An 18,309-nucleotide genomic window follows, 5' to 3' on the forward strand; every position below is an offset into this window, starting at 1 on the left:
GGGCCAGTCAGGATGAAAGCAGGACCCTGAATTCATCGAGGGCTGCCCCGTTCTCCCTGCCATGCCACAGATCCTGCTATCAGGGCCAGATCTGGGCTTTGTGCCAGTCCTGGACCTGCTGCCAACAGGGGGGCCGTAGAACACCTGCTCTCAGGACTGTGAGCCAATCCCAGCCCTTCTCACCTATTCCTGGGATCGAATCTAAAATCCCCGGTCACTGTCCCCAGGAAGGCAAATAAAGTCTTTCAACATGCAGTTCCTGGGTTCATGTGCCATGCCAGGCTGAAAAGGGGCAGGCTCTGGTGCCAGGCAATTTTGGCTCTCTACCCCGACTCGGGACCTGTGAGCTCTGACCCTGGGACACCACAGCGCCCTCAGAGCCTCAGGGCCCCAACATAATTTTGACAGAGCCCCTCTTTGGAAGGCTGCTGTAAGATTAGAGAGAAAGCTTTTGCCTTGGTTCTCTGTTCTCTGCCCTCTTACCCCTAATCTTCCTCTTTCCTGCCATTCAGCTCTCAGTTTAAATGTCACCTCCTCAGGGAGGCCCTCCCTGACCACTCAGTCTAAAGCAGGTGTCAGCAAACTTTTTTTGTAAAGAGCCAGACAGTAAATATTTTAGGCTCTGTGGGCATTCCGATCTGTGGCAACAACTCAACTCTGCCATTGCAGTGGGAAAGCAGCCATCGAAGATTTAAATAGGCATGGCTGTGTTCCAGTAAAACTCTATGGATATTGAAGTTTGAATTTCCTATTATTTTCACGTGGCACACAGTGTTCTTTTTATTTATTTTTTCAACCATTTAAAAATGTAGAAACCATTCTTAGCTCACGGGCCATATGAAAACAGGTGGCAGTCTGGATCTGGCCTGCCGTGGGCTGCCAACCCCTGGTCTAGTCTTAAACGTCAGTGTTTCTGAGACACTTATAACTATCAGATATTTTTTCCCTTCTTCCCTCCCTCCTTCCTTTCCTTCCTTCCTGAGTTTATCATCCGTTTCCCCCTCTAGGATATAATCTCCTTGAAAGCAGGGAGCTTGTCTCCCTCTCTCTCCTTTCTTCTGTCCTTTATCTCTTCCAACATTTTTGAACACTTTGTACCAGACGTTATTCCAAGTGCATTATGCTCAGTAATTTATTTAATCCTTTTAATAACCCTGTGAGGTACACTGATTAGCCCAATTTCACACATGTGGAAACTTGAAATCTTTTTTTTTTTTTTTTTGCGGTACGCGGGCCTCTCACTATTGTGGCCTCTCTCGGGCTCCGGACACGCAGGCTCAGCGGCCATGGCTCATGGGCCCAGCCGCTACGCGGCATGTGGGATCTTCCCGGACCGGGGCACGAACCCGTGTCCCCTGAATTGGCAGGCGGACTCTCAACCACTGCGCCACCAGGGAAGCCCGGAAACTTGAAATCTTGAACATCATTCCGTTGTTCCCAGAGTTTAGAAAATGCTGAAGCTGTCAACAAAACAGAGGTACCAATGAAAACTTTTGAACAAATATGATATTTCATATTTTTTAAAAAAGGGAATCAAAGTGGTTACCATCAAGTGGTTATTAGTCAAGGTTCAATCAGAGAAGCAGAACCAATAGGAGATATTTATTAAGGGATTTATTGCAAGGAATTTTCCCAAAACAACACAGATTTTTTATAATTCTATAGGTTAGAAGTGTCATGGGGCTAAACTCAAGGTGTCAGCAGGGCTACATTCTTTTGGAGGCTCTAGGGGAGAATGTGTTTCCTTGCCTTTTCCAGCTTCTAGAGGCTGCCCACATTCCACAGCTTTTGGTCCCATCCTGTATCTTTAAAGCCAGCAATGGCATCACTGCAACCTCTGCTTTGATCATCACTTCATTTCTGACTCCGAATGTCCTGCCTTCTTTCCTTTATAAGGAGCATTGTGATGACCTTGAACCCACGCAGAAGGATCTCCCCATCTCCAGGTTAACTGATTAACAACATTAATTGCCCCTTGTCATGTGACATAATGTATTTACAGGGTCCAGGGATTAGCATGTGGACATCTTTGGGAGGTATTACTCTGCCCCCCATGCCATGGAAAAATAAGTTCTGTGTTGGCTTTCCCTGTATTTTTTGTTACCATTTAGCATGGTGTCATATTCATTTACACATGGGGGAGAGTTGGGAATAATTTTTTAAAGCCTGTTGACATTAGTGTTTTAATCTGGCCCTGGCCACTTAGCAGGTAATAGGCACTAGAATTACCAGGCATAAATGAAAACATTGGGCTTGTAGAATTCAGTGGAGTCAGGTGCAGTAGGTACTGCTGAGAGATTTTGTGAAAAAGTACAGATTCCAGTCCTATCACAGACCTACTGGAGCCCGGGCACGGGGCCTGGGAATCTGAATTTCTTCTTGGCTCTCCCCTACCCTTCGCAGACTCTGCTAGTGCCTGCGCATAACGTCTTGGAGGGTCTTATTGCTGCCTAAGGGCTTCCTCTCAGCACAGTACAAGCCAGCTGTGCTGGGGAGTTGACGCTGTCAGAGTACCCCTCAACCAGTAACTCGAAAGAGTTGGAGGGTACACACCCCCAATTCTTTGCCCCTTGCGTGGGGCAATTCTGCGGTCATATTCTAGTTTCCTGGAACCCCTCAGTGGGAGTAAGCTTCAGCTGCCCTCAGTGGTGACCCACTGGAACACACACACACACACAGCCAGCCCTCCTTCATATCCTTGGGTTCTGCCTCCTCGGATTCAACCAATTGCAGATCAAAACTATTTGACAAAAAATTCCGGAAAGTTTCAAAAAGCAAAACTTGAATTTGCTGTGCCCTGGCAACTATTTACATAGCATTTACATTATGTTATGTATTAAAGTAATCTACAGATGATTTAAAGTATACCAGAGGATATGCTTGGTTATATGCAGATGCTACACCATTTTATACAAGGGACTTGAGCCTCTATGGATTTTGGTATCTAGGAGGGGTCCTGGAACCAATCCCCCCAAGGATACCAAGGGAGGACTGTGTGTGTGTGTGTGTGTGTGTGTTACGTATTTATGCTTGGATGATATAAACATTCAGGAGTTTAACTTTGTTTTGAAAATCTGCTTTGAGCATATCTCATGAGTTTTCACCCATGATACTCTCATTGTAGTTTCTTCTTTGAGACAAGATTTACTTAGGGAGTGTTTTAGAATTTCCTACTTATTGAGTGTTAAATGTAACTTTTGTTATTCATTTCCAATTTTATTATATTTTTACTCAGTAGTATATACTAAACATTTTCTGCTTTTTGACTTCACAGAGACTTACTTCACTGTCTAATTCATAAACAATTCTTGTGACGTACACAGAGAATTGGAAACGTTTATTTTTTATTTTTAGAGTATAGTGATGTTTAGTAACTCATTATTTAAATTCTATAAACATTTAATTTGTTTTTTAGATTGTAGAAGGCTTTGAATACATAGGAAATGAAAGGATATCTTTGATAAACATTAACATTCTGTACAGTAGACAATGCCAAAAATAACTTTCTCCCTAATTATATTTTATTTATTTAGTTAGTTAGTTAGTTAGTTAGTTTTGGCTGCGTTGGGTCTTCGTTGCTGAGCGCAGGCTTTCTCTAGTTGTGGCGAGCAGGAGGCTACCCTTCGTTGTGGTGCACGGGCTTCTCATTGCAGTGGCTTCTCTTGTTGCAGAGCACGGGCTCTAGGCTCGCGAACTTCAGTAGTTGTGGCTCACGGGCTCTAGAGCTCAGGCTTAGTAGTTGTGGCACAGGGGCTTAGTTGCTCCGTGGCACGTGGGATCTTCCCAGACCAGGGCTCGAACCCGTGTCCCCTGCATTGGTAGGCGGATTCTTAACCACTGCGCCACCAGGGAAGTCCCCTAATTGTATTTTAATAAAAAATACATACTCTTAAAATACAGTTTATAAATGAAACTCTGAACAAGTTTACAATCATATTTTAATTGACGTGTAGTTGATATACAATATTGTGTTAGTTTCAGGTGTACAACAAAGTGATTCAGTTATGCATATTTTTTTCAGATTATTCTCCATTATAGGTCATTACAAGATATTGAATATATGGGCTTCCCAGGTGGCGCAGTGGTTGAGAGTCTGCCTGCCGATACAGGGGACATGGGTTCGTGCCCCCGTCTGGGAAGATCCCACATGCCGCAGAGCGGCTGGGCCCGTGAGCCATGGCCGCTGAGCCTGCGCGTCCGGAGCGTGTGCTCCGCAACGGGAGAGGCCACAACAGTGAGAGGCCCGCATACCGCAAAAAAAAAAAAAAGATATTGAATATAGTTCCCTGTGCTATACAATAAATCCTTGTCGCTTATCTATTTTATATATAGTGGTGTGTATCTGTTAATGCCACACTCCTAATATATCCCTCCCCCCCTTGCCCCTTTGGTAACCACAAGTTTGTTTTCTGTGTCTGTGAAGTTTACAATCATATTAATTTCCAAGTCCTGAAATTAAGACTGTTTATGTTCTCCCTATAGACTTTAAGTATATATATACTGAGATATAACTGACAAACAACATAACCTATACTGACTTCTCTGTCTTCCCTGTCTTAATTCTCCACTTCTGCATCTGGGCAAACTAAGACACTCCCTTCAAGAGTTTTTATGTCAATATCAAACAAACAAACAAACAAACAAGCCAATCCAAAAATGGGCAGAAGACCTAAATAGACATTTCTCCGAAGAAGATATACAGATTGCCAACAAACACATGAAAGAATGCTCAACACCACTAATCATTAGAGAAATGCAAATCAAAACTACAATGAGATATCACCTCACACCAGTCAGAATGGCCATCATCAAAAAATCTACTAACAATAAAGGCTGGAGAGGGTGTGGAGAAAAGGGAACCCTCTTGCACTGTTGGTGGGAATGTAAATTGATACAGCCACTATGGAGAACAGTATGGAGGTTCCTTAAAAAACTAAAAATAGAACTACCATATGACTCAGCAATCCCACTACTGGACATATACCCTGAGAAAACCATAATTCAAAAAGAGTCATGTACCACAATGTTCATTGCAGCTCTATTTACAATAGCCAGGACATGGAAGCAACCTAAGTGTCCATCGACAGATGAATGGATAAAGAAGATGTGGCACATATATACAGTGGAATATTACTCAGCCATAAAAAAAACCCTGAAATTGAGTTAGTTGTAGTGAGGTGGATGGACCTAGAGTCTGTCATACAGAGTGAAGTAAGTCAGAAAGAAAAACAAATACCATATGCTAACACCTATATATGGAATCTAAAAAAAAAATGGTCATGAAGAACGTAGGGGCAGGATGGGAATAAGACATAAACCTATTACAGAATGGACTTGAGGGCATGGGGAGGGGGAAGGGTAAGCTGGGATGAAGTGAGAGAGTGGCATGGACTTATATACACTACCAAACTAGATAGCTAGTGGGAAGCAGCCATAGCACAGGGAGATCAGCTTTGTGACCACCTAGAGGGGTGGGATAGGGAGGGTGGGAGGGAGACGCAAGAGGGAGGAGATATGGGGATATGTGTATATGTATAGCTGATTCACTTTGTTATAAAGCAGAAACTAACACACTGTTGTAAAGCAATTATACTCCAATAAAGATATTAAAAAATTTTTTAATTTTTTATGGTAGGGACTTCCCTGGCGGTCCAGTGATTAAGACTCCACACTTCCACTGTAGGGGGCATGGGTTCAATCCCTGGTCAGGGAACTGAGGTCCTGCATGCCATGCGGTGCGGCCAAAAAAAAAAATTTTTCTTTTTTTTTATGGTAAAAAAAATGTGTATGGTAATCACACTATCACACTTGGTAACAACTGCTGAGGATGATCCTGTTAAAAAAAATCACCTCCGTGCTTACCATGTGGCAGGCCCCATTCTTGGCACAGGGAATGGAGAGATGAGTTAGGCATGTACCCCTGGGGAAGGAGGAAGTGGGATTTCAGCAGATGTACAGAGCGTCATTTTAAGATTAGCCCATTGAGACTTTTGGGAAAACAGCCAACTAAATGCACACTTCTACTTTTGCTTTACCCCTTGGCTCCACTAGGTTAACAGTAAAGGGATTTATTATTGTTTTTAAAGGCATAAACCGTTAAGGACTGGAGAACGGGAGAGGAAACAAGAGTGAGAGCATTTTGAAGAACAGAAAGCAGATGGGTTAATCGGCAGAACTGAGAAAACCCAATCTTCCGGCAGCAGAGGGGAAAGTCAAAGCCAACCTGATTTATCCCCCAAAATCCCTCCCAAAGGCTCGGGAATTGGTGGTACCAATTCCTGAAAGTAAAATTGGGGATAGGAGTGGGCAGCAGAGAGGAGGATGTGAAATAAAGGAAATTCCCTAAAAGTCTGTTTGAGGAGCAGTCAGATTTGCAGATCCACCCAGCCCCCGCCCAGCTCTAGGTAACTGGCCACCTACCTCTGCAAAGGTCTGGAGGTTTATTTTTTGGAGACAGTAAAACAGAGTATCTGGGCTTGGGGACCCCAGCACATTTTCAGGCAGAGGTACTATATTGAAAACAGGAGGATTAAGTGAAATCTTGTATTTAGTTTCCTGGGACTGCTGTAACAAATTACCACAAACTGTGTGGCTTCAAACAATAGAAGCATATTCTTTCATAGTTCTGGAGGCCAGAAGGCTGAAATCAAAGTGTCAGCAGGGCCATCCTCCTTCCAGAGGCTCCGGGAGAGAATCCATCCCTTGTATCTTCCAGCTTTTGGTGTCTGTCGGCATTCCTTGGCTTGTGGACATATCTCTTTCTGCTCTGTTTTCACATTGTCTTCTCCTCCAAGCTTCTCATCCCCCACTGCCTCTCTCTTATAAAGACACTTTTTAAAAAAAATTATTTATTTATGGAGGGCTTTCTCTAGTTGTGGCAAGCGGGGACCACTCTTCATCGTGGTGCGGGGGCCTCTCACTATCGCGGCCTCTCTTGTTGCGAAGCACAGGCTCCAGACGCGCAGGCTCAGTAATTGTGGCTCACAGGCCCAGTTGCTCCGTGGCATGTGGGATCTTCCCAGACTAGGGCTTGAACCCGTGTCCCCTGCATTGGCAGGCAGATTCTCAACCACTGCGCCACCAGGGAAGCCCTAAGGACACTTTTGATGGCACTTAGGGCCCACCTGAATAATCCGGAACTATCTCCTCATCTCAAGAGCCTTAACTTAATCACAGCTACAAAGAACCTTTTTCACAAATGAGATACCATTCACAGGTTCCAGGAATTTAACATGGATATACTTTGGGGGGCTGTTTTGGGGCCTGCACGCTGAGATACCCTATTCCAGTCCTTTGCCACATCTGCAGGGCTGGCCCCATTGCTCACATCCAGGGGCCAGGCAAATTGTATGTAGTGGTCTTTCCCAGGCCATTGCATTCCAGGTAGGAGACTGGAAGAATCTTCTCCAGAAAATCTGGCTAGACTCAGAGGAATCACCTAAAGATATTTTAACATCCGGGGGTTCCCAACAAATGGCCCAGTTCAATGTCAACAGCCCACTTCCCAATATATATAATGATCAGCTTCTTGGTCCCCTACTCTTAAATAGGAGCAGAAAATCAAGAAATATCAGACATCTGAGTGTACCCTCTTAAATGAAAAATTGAGAACAAAGCAAATAGAGAAAAGTAACTAAAGAAAACAGACAATGCAGGAAGGAAAAAAAAAACTAAAAAAAAAACAAAAAAAATAAAAAACAACTTTTCAGAGAGTTACCCTGAAGCAAGAACAAGATGCTATTAAAAATAGGAATATTTTGAGAACAAAGAGGGCTTCTTGGAAATTAAAAGCAGAGATATTAAAAATTTAATAAAAGAGATGGAAGATAAATGTGAGAGTTTGTCTCAGAAAGTAGGACAAAAAGACAAAGATAGAAAATAGGAGAGAAAAGACAAGTTGTTTCAGGGACCGGTCTAAAAAATCCCACATTTGAAAAATAGGCATTTTATCGAGAAAGAAGAGAAACGGGGTGGGGTGGGGGAATCATCAATAAAATAATTCACAAAAATTTTCTAGAACTAAAGGCCATGTGTTTCCAGATTGAAAGTGTTTACTGAGTGCCCAGCATACTGGAGAAAAATAGGTCCATAGCAAGGCACATCACTGTGAAATTTTGAAATACCAAGAACAAATTTGCGAAGAGAAGGAGAAATAGGTCACTTCAAAGTATCAAGAGCTTGGGGCTTCCCTGGTGGCGCAGTGGTTAAGAGTCCACCTGCCGATGCAGGAGACACGGGTTCGTGCCCCGGTCCGGGAAGATCCCACATGCCGCGGAGCGGCTGGGCCCACGAGCCATGGCCGCTGAGCCTGCCGTCCGGAGCCTGTGCTCCGCAACGGGAGAGGCCACAACAGTGAGAGGTCTGCGTACGGCAAAAAAAAAAAAAAAAAAAAGTATCAAGAGCAGAATAACTTGGGACTTCTCCACCAAAATTCAGACATAAGAAGGTAGTGGATTAATGCCTTCAAAATTTGGGGGAAAATGATTTCCAACATAGAATTCTATACCCAGCCAAACAATCATCAAGGGAGCAGATAGAATAAAACCATTTTCAGATATGGGAAGTTGAAATGTTTCTACTTCCCACACACCCTTTCTCAGGGAGTTACTGGAGGCTGTACTTTTTGGCTACACCGAAAAGGGTGTGTGTGTTTGTGGTGAGACAAGGAAGAACAAGACACAGGACCCAGGAAACAGAAACATAGCACAGGGGAGAAGCAGATGGAATCCCCAGATGATGGTGAACGGACATCCTAGGATGACAGCTGTGCACCAGAGTGGGTAACAGGTTAGATTCCAGCAGATCTGAAGGTTCCAGGGAGATTTCTTTAAGAAGGTGAGCACATAGAGTTTCTGAGGCATTAGAAGGAGTGGAGAGGATACTTGCACCACTGGCAAAGAGTTTGGAGTTGAACTGATAACAAATACTGAGAAAATTAGGTCAGCTTGGGTGAGGTCAGAGAACAAGACAATAATCAACTTAAAAAAAAAACAAAAACTGGGACTTTCCTGGTGACGCAATGGTTAAGAATCTGCCTGCCAATGCAGGGGACACGGGTTCGAGCCCTGGTCTGGGAAGATCCCACATGTTGTGGAGCAACTAAGCCTGGGTGCCACAACTACTGAGCCTGCGCTCTAGAGCCCGCGCTCCACAACAAGTGAAGCCACCGCAATGAGAAGCCCGCGCACTGCAACGAAGAGTAGCCCCCACTCGCTGCAACTGGAGAAAGCCTGCGTGCAGCAGCAAAGACCCAACGCAGCCAAAAACAAAATAAATAAATAAACTAAAAAAACAAAACAAAACAAACAAAGAACAAAAAAACCAAAAAAGACTGTGGGGAAAAGCAAAAGGACATCATAGTTTACCATGGTGCTCAGTGGTGAATGTCACAATTATGTAATTAGTAAATATGGATCTCACCAAAATTACCATATACCTATCATGAGAGGATGGGGGAGTGGGAAGGGTATATACATATGTGCTGGGGCCAAGTGTAGGGAAGGAAAGAGAGCAGAACCCTCATATCCTAGAGAGGGAAAGCAGATTATTCTGAAAACTGAAAAATTTAGAAGTGGCAATCAATAGAAGCATGTTATTTAGAGCCATGGAATTAAATATAAAAAATTTAGCTTAAACTAGTCGAAGTCGTTGCCTTTGGGGAGGGGGAAATGGGAGGAAGAAGTGAAGTGGGGACTGCTGCTTCTAGAAAATTTGACCTTTCAAATCATGTGCATGTATAACCTTGATAAAATAAAATCTAAAACCAAAAAAAAAAAAAAAAAGGACAGGCATACCATATATTAAAATGTTGTTTTGATAATGGCTATCTCTGCATTGTGGACCATGGTTAATTTTCTCCCTTTTTCTTACTTGTCATTATTTTAATAACTTTTGTCTGCAAATAACATATGGCATGAGTGAGAAAAAAAATATTTTTAAAGGGAGAAAGAAGAAAACGTCTGCCCAGGGGCAGCCTGGAAACCAGTGTTTCCATCTGTTACCAGGTCTCAAAGTGGGGAGAGTGAAAAGCACACAAAGGTGAAGTGGGGTGGGCGGAGAAGGAAGAATTGACAGAGCTTGGTGACTCACAGAATAGGGAGGTGAGGCAGTGTCACAGAGAGAAATATCAAAGTAACCATGGCCTTGACTTCCTGTTTTTAAATAAATATGACAGGCTGGCATATTTCTAGTTTGTGAACAATGACTGAATGTTCCTAGTCACAGCACGGTGTCAAAGGGTGTTACTTATCAATACATTTTATGCTTCTACTTTTACTCACCTGCTATTTACTTTACATAGCAGTCCAAGTGATCCTTTTTTAGCATTCATCGGATCACATTACTCTTTTGCTCAAAACCATCCTCATTTTACTGTGAACAAAACCCAAAGTCCTCTTAGTTATCTACAGTGCCCAGTTTGGTCTGCCTCTTGCCCCTGCAGCGGTCTCTGACCTTCTCTTGTGCCTTTTCCTCTGCACCCCAACTCATTGAATGTGGCAAGCTCACCCCCAGCTCAGCACCTTTGCACATGCTGATCCTTCATCTCCCTTCCTCTAGATATTTATATAGCACCTCCTAGTCATAATTCAGCTTCCATCACAAATGTCACTTCCTCAGAGGGGCCTTCAGGAGCCACTCTGCCCACTTACCCCAGCCAGCTACTATCTCTTGCAACATTTTACTTTCTTGTCTTCAATGCGCGTATCACCATGTGAAATTATCCTGGTTTTCTCTTTTAAAAATTATTGTTGAGATATAGTTCATTTAACATAAAATTCAGCATTCAAAAGCATACAATTCAATGGCTTTTAATCTATTTATTATGTTGTACAACCATCACCACGGTCTGATTCCCAAACGTTTCCATCACCCCAACAAGAAACCCTGTACCTGTTAGCAGTCATTCTCCCCTGCCCCCATCCCTGGCAGTAGAAACCAACCCACTTTCTATCTCTATGGATTAACTATTCTGAACATTTCATATAAATAGAATCATAGACGTGGCCTTTTTGTGTTGGCTTCTTTCACTTATCATAATATTCTGTTTCTTATAAAAATTTGCTTCCTTATTATCTATCATCCCCTTTAGACCCTCAGAAGCTCTAATACCTAGAATAGTGCCAGTATAAGTCATTAAATATGGATTAAGCACCTATTATGTGTTATGTACACAGTAGCACAAAAAGTCCTCTCCAAGGAAACTCTCTCTAATCTTTTTTTTTTCCTAAGTAGTCTTCAAGTCTCCCCTCATGCATCCCCAAGGAGGGTGATGGGCCAAGACTTAGTAGGCTGGTTTGGGGAAGTTTCCCCCTTCTTGGCCCAGCAGACATGATCCAACTCTCTCCAGAAAAGGACACCTCACACCAGCACAGAGGCCCCAACCAAGACTGAAACAAAAGATAAGTCCCAACTGAGCACCAGTTACTAAGGGGTTTCCCTGTCCCTTTGGTTCTTATTCAAGACAAATCTGTGTGACAGTTAAGATATTCATCTTAAATAAAAAGTGGAAGGGACCATGGGACAAGGAATATGGGAAGGATCTAATTGCACAGAGAATAGCCTCCATGACCAACAAGCAAGGAAATCAGGACCTCAGTCCTACAACCACAAGGAACAGAATTCTGCCAACAACCTAAATGAGCCTGGAAGTGGATTCTTCCCAGAGCCTCCAGATAAGGATTTAGACAGGCTGCTGTCTAGACTTCAGCCTGTGAGACCCTGAGCATGGAACACAGCAGAGCCTACATGGACTTAGGACCTCAGAACTCTGAGCTGGATGTAGTTTAAAAGACAGAAAAAAAAAAAAAAAGATATTCACCTTGCTGCCTGCAGTCCGCCACTAAATGCAGGCTTGCTCTGGGGACCCCAGGGCTGGTTGGATCACTTGGGCCAGCTGGTAGACCGAGAGGCCCGTTAGAATAGGAGTTAAGAAACCAGATGCTGGAGTCAAATTTCCAGAGTCCAAACCCCAGCACTGCCACTTACTACCTCTGCCACCTGGGGCAAGTTACCCTCCCTGTGCCTCAGTTTCCCCAACATGCATTTCAGAGTATTATTTTTAGATTAAATGAACTAATATTCATGAAGTCTTAGAATGATGCCAGGTACATATTTAGATGTTTCTCAAATTAAAGTAACCCCTCCCCAGATAATATATGTATTCCTAATGGGGCAACTGCTTCCAAGTGATGCTGCACTCCTTTTTTTGCTTCTCCTGGGTTGGAAATACTGGTTGTTGTGACATCTAACCACAGTTTTGTTTTTTGTTTGTTTGTTTTTAACTTCATTTAAAGACCAAAAGGGTAATTCCTCTCTGTTTCCTAATAGGAGAAAAGTGGAAACACTCCAATTATTCATTAATGGAAGAGTAAATGCAGACACTGAAAATGACTCACATGTATGGATATTAACTTAGGAAAGGGCCTGTGCTCTGCCTTGGCGATGTAGTATAGTGGTTAAGGTCATGGACCTTGAAGGCAGACCACCTATGTCTGAATCCCAGCTTGACTACCTATGGCTGTGTGATGCTGGCTAAAACACTTAACCTCTCTGGGTCTCAGTTTCCCCATCTGTAAGGTAGGGTTAATAATAGTGCTTATCATATAGAACTATTGTTAGGATAAAATGAAGTAATGCACCGAGAGCGACTAGCGCAAGCATTGTAAGTATTCATCAAGCCTTAGCTGTGACTGTTTAATTTAAAAAAAAAAAAAAGCACAAATGGACTTTAGGATTTAAACATATTTCTATGCATTGAAAAAAATCTGAGATAATTTATAAACTGCTCTAAAATTATAACTGTTTTTCACTCTCTTCTTCATGCTTTTCTGTATTGTCTGAAAAAAATTTTTCATAATAATAAGCCAATAGTACTTTTGTAACCAGAAAAAAAAATTTTAAAGTTAATTCCAGTTGGGGGTGGGGGAATTAATAAACAACTCCACCCTCCACTGCAGAGGCAATCAATGAGTTATTTGCCTGTCCTTGCCTTTTGTGTTTGAGGACTGTTTTTCCTGGGAAATTCTTGCTAGAACACAAAGTTACCCTTGTTAGCTTAACTTCTCTCTCTGTGAGTCAGCCTGTTAAAGGCTGGGTGGGTTCTCCTTCCCCCTGCCTGACTTTGTTGCAGGGGAGGAGGTACTGACTCACGAAACCCCTGGTTCATCTGGCCATTTACTTCACTCACAGTCGTTCAACAGGGTTGGGAAACAAACATGGCCCATCCAATCAACAGAATTCCATGGTTCCTCTCGAATGTCGAGACAGATTCATATCTATTACCCTGGAAAGATGTTTGTGATCACTCCACTCAATGAAAATAAACTAACTACAGAATGATATTTATTCAACAAGTAGGTATTGAATTCTTAGCCACTCTGTTCAAGGCACTAGGGACACAGCAGTGGTGAGCAGAGAAAAACCCCTGCCCTGGTCGAGCAGAAATTCTGGAAGAAGAGAAAGAGAGCACAAGAAAACAAAGTTAATTTAGGTAATGAAAACTGCTATGATGCTGAAACAGGAGGGAAGGGGGCAAGGCACAACCTTTAAAAGAATAACATAGCCTGGGGACAGGACATAAATTGATTAGAATCAAACAGGTCCAAGATGGCAGATGAATCAACTTCCACTAGACCTTGAGCCTCAGTATATGCTCATTGCAACACATCAGCAAGCGAAATGATACACGCACAGGCGCCATGACAGTTCCAAGGCCGACCATAAAGGTCAAAAAGTGGGCAGTGACCCAATTCCTGGGAATCTCCACCCCCTTCCCCAAAATAGCTGGAATAATCCTCCCACTCATTAGCCTATGAAATTACCCACCCCTATAAAAACTGACAACCCCATACTCTGGTGCCACTCTCGCCTTCTGAGATGGCCCACACTCTGTCTGTGGAGTGTGTTTCTCTCTAAATAAACCCACTGCTTATCTATCACTTTGTCTCTCACTGAATTTTTTTCTGTGATGAGACATCAAGAACCTGAACTTCATTTAGTCCTGAAAAGAGGCGTGTGATCTCAATTAAAAGACCGTGGGTTTTGGCTGGGTTCGAGTCCCAGCGTGTGGGTTCAAGTCCCAATCTGAGGTCCACAGTTTTAATGCAAGAGAGTGGGAGGGGGGCAGAGCTACTTAGATGGGGTGGTCATGGAGGGCCTCTCTAAGGAGGTGGTGTTTGAACTGAAAACATACAGTGTGATTCCACTTTTGTAAAACATATTCCTCTATGTGTGTGTATATGTCTGTTTACTATAAGCATAGAGGAGAAGTCCAGAGAGATAATCAGAACATTTCCGCTTTTAACTCCAGATATTTCTGGAGTTCTATTCTATGCATTGGCCTGGGAAAAATTCTCAAGACACTAAGATGATTCAGGCAGGTATGGTCCTGCCCTCAGAGGACTATCTCCTTTTCTGATTCCCCACATCAGCCAAACTGGGCTGGACTCCAAACTCATCACTGCAAGTAACAGAACCTCAAACTAGTTTAAAGGAGAATTTATTGGCTCACATAAGGAAAAGTCCTGTGATATAATTGGTTCAGGCATGGCTGTATTCAGGAGCTCAAAAGTGTCAACAGGCCTGTGTCTCTCTTCATCTCCCATCTCTGCTTTCCCTTCTGTTGGCTTCACTCTCAGGCAGGCTCTTCCCATGAGGTGACCAAGACATCTTCAGCTTCTGTCCTCCCAGCTCAGCGATCCTAGGGAGAGAAGAGTACCCCTTCCCCTGGCGACACTAGCAGAGTACTAGAGCTGCCTGTCATTGGTTCACTTTGGATCACATGCTTTCCCTGAGCCAGTCACATTGGCTTGAGGGATGCAGGAATCCAGGTGAGGATAATGCATCTACTCCTGGAGCCAAAAGGGAGTCTCCTTCACCTGGACCACATCTACTGAGGAGGGGAAAGGACCACCCAAGCTGCTACTGGGAAGGCCAAAAAAAAAACAACAATGCATGATTAACTTTTTGCCACACAGTAATGACACGGGATAGGAACACTTACCATTTCCATTTTACAGAGTAGATTTGAAGCTTAGCAGCTTTCATAAGACCACACAGCTAAGAAGTGGAGGAACTGGTGTTTAATCGAAGTCTGTCTAATGCCAAAGCCCCCAAATGATGATCATGATGTTGATAATTATTGTAATAAGAACTACTATTGAGCACCTACGGAGTGCTAGGTTTTGCAAGCACGATCTCATTTCATTCCCCCTGCAACCCTTTGAGGCAGGTGTAGTGGACAGTTTTAGTTGACTCCTTGATATCCATTCCAGCTCAGCCACAGGCCTGGGACCCAATTAATGTAAGACAATCATGGGAATTGCATCCCCTTGCCAGAGATTGGTTTGGGAATGGGCATGTGACCCAAGTCTGGCCAATGAGAAGTGAGGAGACGTTCGCCAGAGGCTTCTTGGAAAGTTCTTCCTCACTTTCAGGAGAGGGTCTGGAAGTGACCCTCTTTTCCTACCGGACATGAAAGAGAATGCCTGTAGCCCTGATAGCTCTTGACAGTCATCCTACGATGACAAGGAGAACCAGCCTTAGGCAGAAACCAACAGTGTGGATGGAAGAACAGAGAGACGGAAAGAACCTGAGTCCCTGATGATATCATTAGGTTGCTAGAACTACCTCTGTCCTACAGTTGGCCTGACCTGGACATCCTGTGAGGGAAGCAGGATAGCCTGTTCTAGTTAAGCCAGTTTGTGTTTTATTGGCTCCTTTTTTCTAGCAAAAGGCATGCTAATGGACTTAGTATGGATTTTTAAATCTTTATTTCACGGATGGTGAAACTGAAGCTCAGAGAGATCAAGTGAGTTGCTCAAGGTCACACAGCGAGCCACGCTTTAATCCAAGGTTTGTCTGATTCCAGACTCACCTCACAGTGTGGTTTCCCCACAGTAGTAGCCGTCCTCCTGCTAGATATTTTTTGAGCACCATGACGCTGAATCCTCCTAACTACCCTGTGAAGTAAGTGCTTTTATTATCCCCATTTTGCAGATCAGAAACATTCACAAGGGAGGGGAGGTGGTTTAGCAGAGAGGCTTTCGGATCTGAGGCTTTCCTTTCAGGTTTATGATTCAGAGCCAAGGGCAGATAATAGTCAAGTGAAAGGGGATAGGAGTGGGATTGGGGAGTAAGGAAATCCTGAAGGTTGCAAAATGCTAGGATCTTATTTCAACCCTGCTGAAGTATTGAGCCAGGAGGATTGGGAAATAGAACCCCAGAAACTCATTTGTCCTCTCAGGATTGGCTCTTAATTAATTTTAAATTTGGGTTAAAAAATTTCATGTAGGGAATACATCACCATTTTAGAAAAAAATTGGAAATATAGGCACATAGTAAGATAACATAATTTTAAAATCTTACCAATACTCCAGCTGTATAATTGTTGACAATTCTGCTTAATCCCTTCATGCCTCTATTTCCTCTACATGGGGAGTCAGGAAAGCCGTTCTGAGGTGGTAGCATTTGAGCCAAGGCAAGAAGGATGAGGTGGAGCCAACACTGGAAGAGTGTTCCTGGCAGAGGGAATAGCATATGCAAAGGCCCTGAGGTGGGAGTGAAGTTGGCTGACTGAAGGGATGGGACGATGGCCAGTGGGGTTCATGAGAAACAAGGGAAGGGGGAGTTGAAGGAGATGAGGTCAGGGAGGTAGACTAGAGTCAGATCCCAAGAGGGGGAAATGGTTTTGGGGAGAGGGAGCTGCTCATGTGCCCAAAACACAGATGATCAGCCAGTAATCCAAGCAGAAGTTTTATTAATTCGCATCAGGCTTCTGAGAGGAAGGGCAGGTGAGAGACACTACCAGTTAGTCGGTACATTTTTACCAAGTATCAACTCTGTGCCAGGCCCTGCCTGGAGTTCTGGCTTCCAGGAACGTTTGCTTTGAAGATCAGAAATTCAGGGGCAGCCAAGTCTATAAAGAGTCATTTTTCCAAAGAGGACACCTGACTAGCCAACAAATGGATGGCAAGTGCCTCAAGGTCCCTCCAAAGCAGGCAATGCAGGTTAAGACATGTAGAGACATTTCACAGCTGTGGACTGGCAACAATTTGAAAATCAAAAACCAGCAAACTGTAGAGGAGTGGTTAACAGCTCAGGCTCTGGAACCAGCTTCCTCGGGTTGGTGCCATGCTCTGCCATTCCTAGCTGGGTGATTTGGGACTAGTTACTTCACCTCTCTGTGCCTCCATTTCTCTATCTGTCGAATGGGGATGAGAATTGTCTTTAACTCAAAGTTTCTTAGGAGGGTTACATGAGCTATTTCATGTTAAAGGTGCTTGGCACAGACTTAGCACCATATGTGATGGTGGTATTTTTATTGGTGAGGAAGTGGGAAACAGAAACTTTCACACACAGCAGTTCGGCATTTGAAAGGCATGCACCCTGTGACCAGCGATCCCACTTCCAGGTATTCACCGTAGAGAGGCTCTCACACCTGTAAGGATGGACAGCTTCACCCATAATAGGCCAAAAGTGGTATCGACAGTATAGGTGTCAGCGGGTGAGTGGATATAATAAACTGTGACATATCCCCATAAAGGAATATCAGTGAGCAGCAAAAATGAATAAACTAGATCTTAGGAGGTCGTAAAAATTTAATGTTGAATGAGAAAAGAAACTTTCAGAAGTAAACTCTTAGTATGATACCATTTATGTAAATATTAAAGTCGCAAAGCAACATTATATGTATAGTAATACCAGGGGTGAAATTGAAATATGACCTGGGCACCAACCGATCAGAGCAGAGGCTGACCGTGTGGGCCCCAGCGGGTGGTCCAGAAGTGGCTTCTCCATGCTCACTAGCACCTCCCAGCCTCCCCACCCCTGTTCCGTCCATTCTATTGCTTATTAGCTGTGTGATGTCAGGCAAGTTGATTAATCTCTCTGGGCATCAGCTTTTTCATCTGTAACATGGGAACAATAGTTGCAAAAGCTAATACATACACAGTTCCCCATGTGCCAAACCCTCATTATAATCCTCCTAGTAACCGTTTGTGGTGAATTCTATTATTACTCCCATTGTGTATAAATGGAAACTGAGGCATAGAGAGGCAGAGAAACTTATGGTCATGGTCTGCAGAACTTAACCTGTAGGATGATTGCAAATATATAGTAAATAATACATGTTAAGAGCTTAGGAAAAGGTTTAGCACTGAATAAGTGCTCAGTAAATATTAACAGTTATTTTTATGTCACCGCCCTGCTCAAGAGTCTTCAGTGGTTCACCATTGCCCTTAGGAGTCACTTTGAACTTCTCAACATGGGCTACAAGGTCATGGCCTTTCCCCTTCCCACCCCTCTATCTCA

This window comes from Mesoplodon bidens, assembly GCF_964165515.1.
Source record: "Mesoplodon bidens genome assembly, chromosome: 15".
Classification (NCBI taxonomy): domain Eukaryota; kingdom Metazoa; phylum Chordata; class Mammalia; order Artiodactyla; family Ziphiidae; genus Mesoplodon; species Mesoplodon bidens.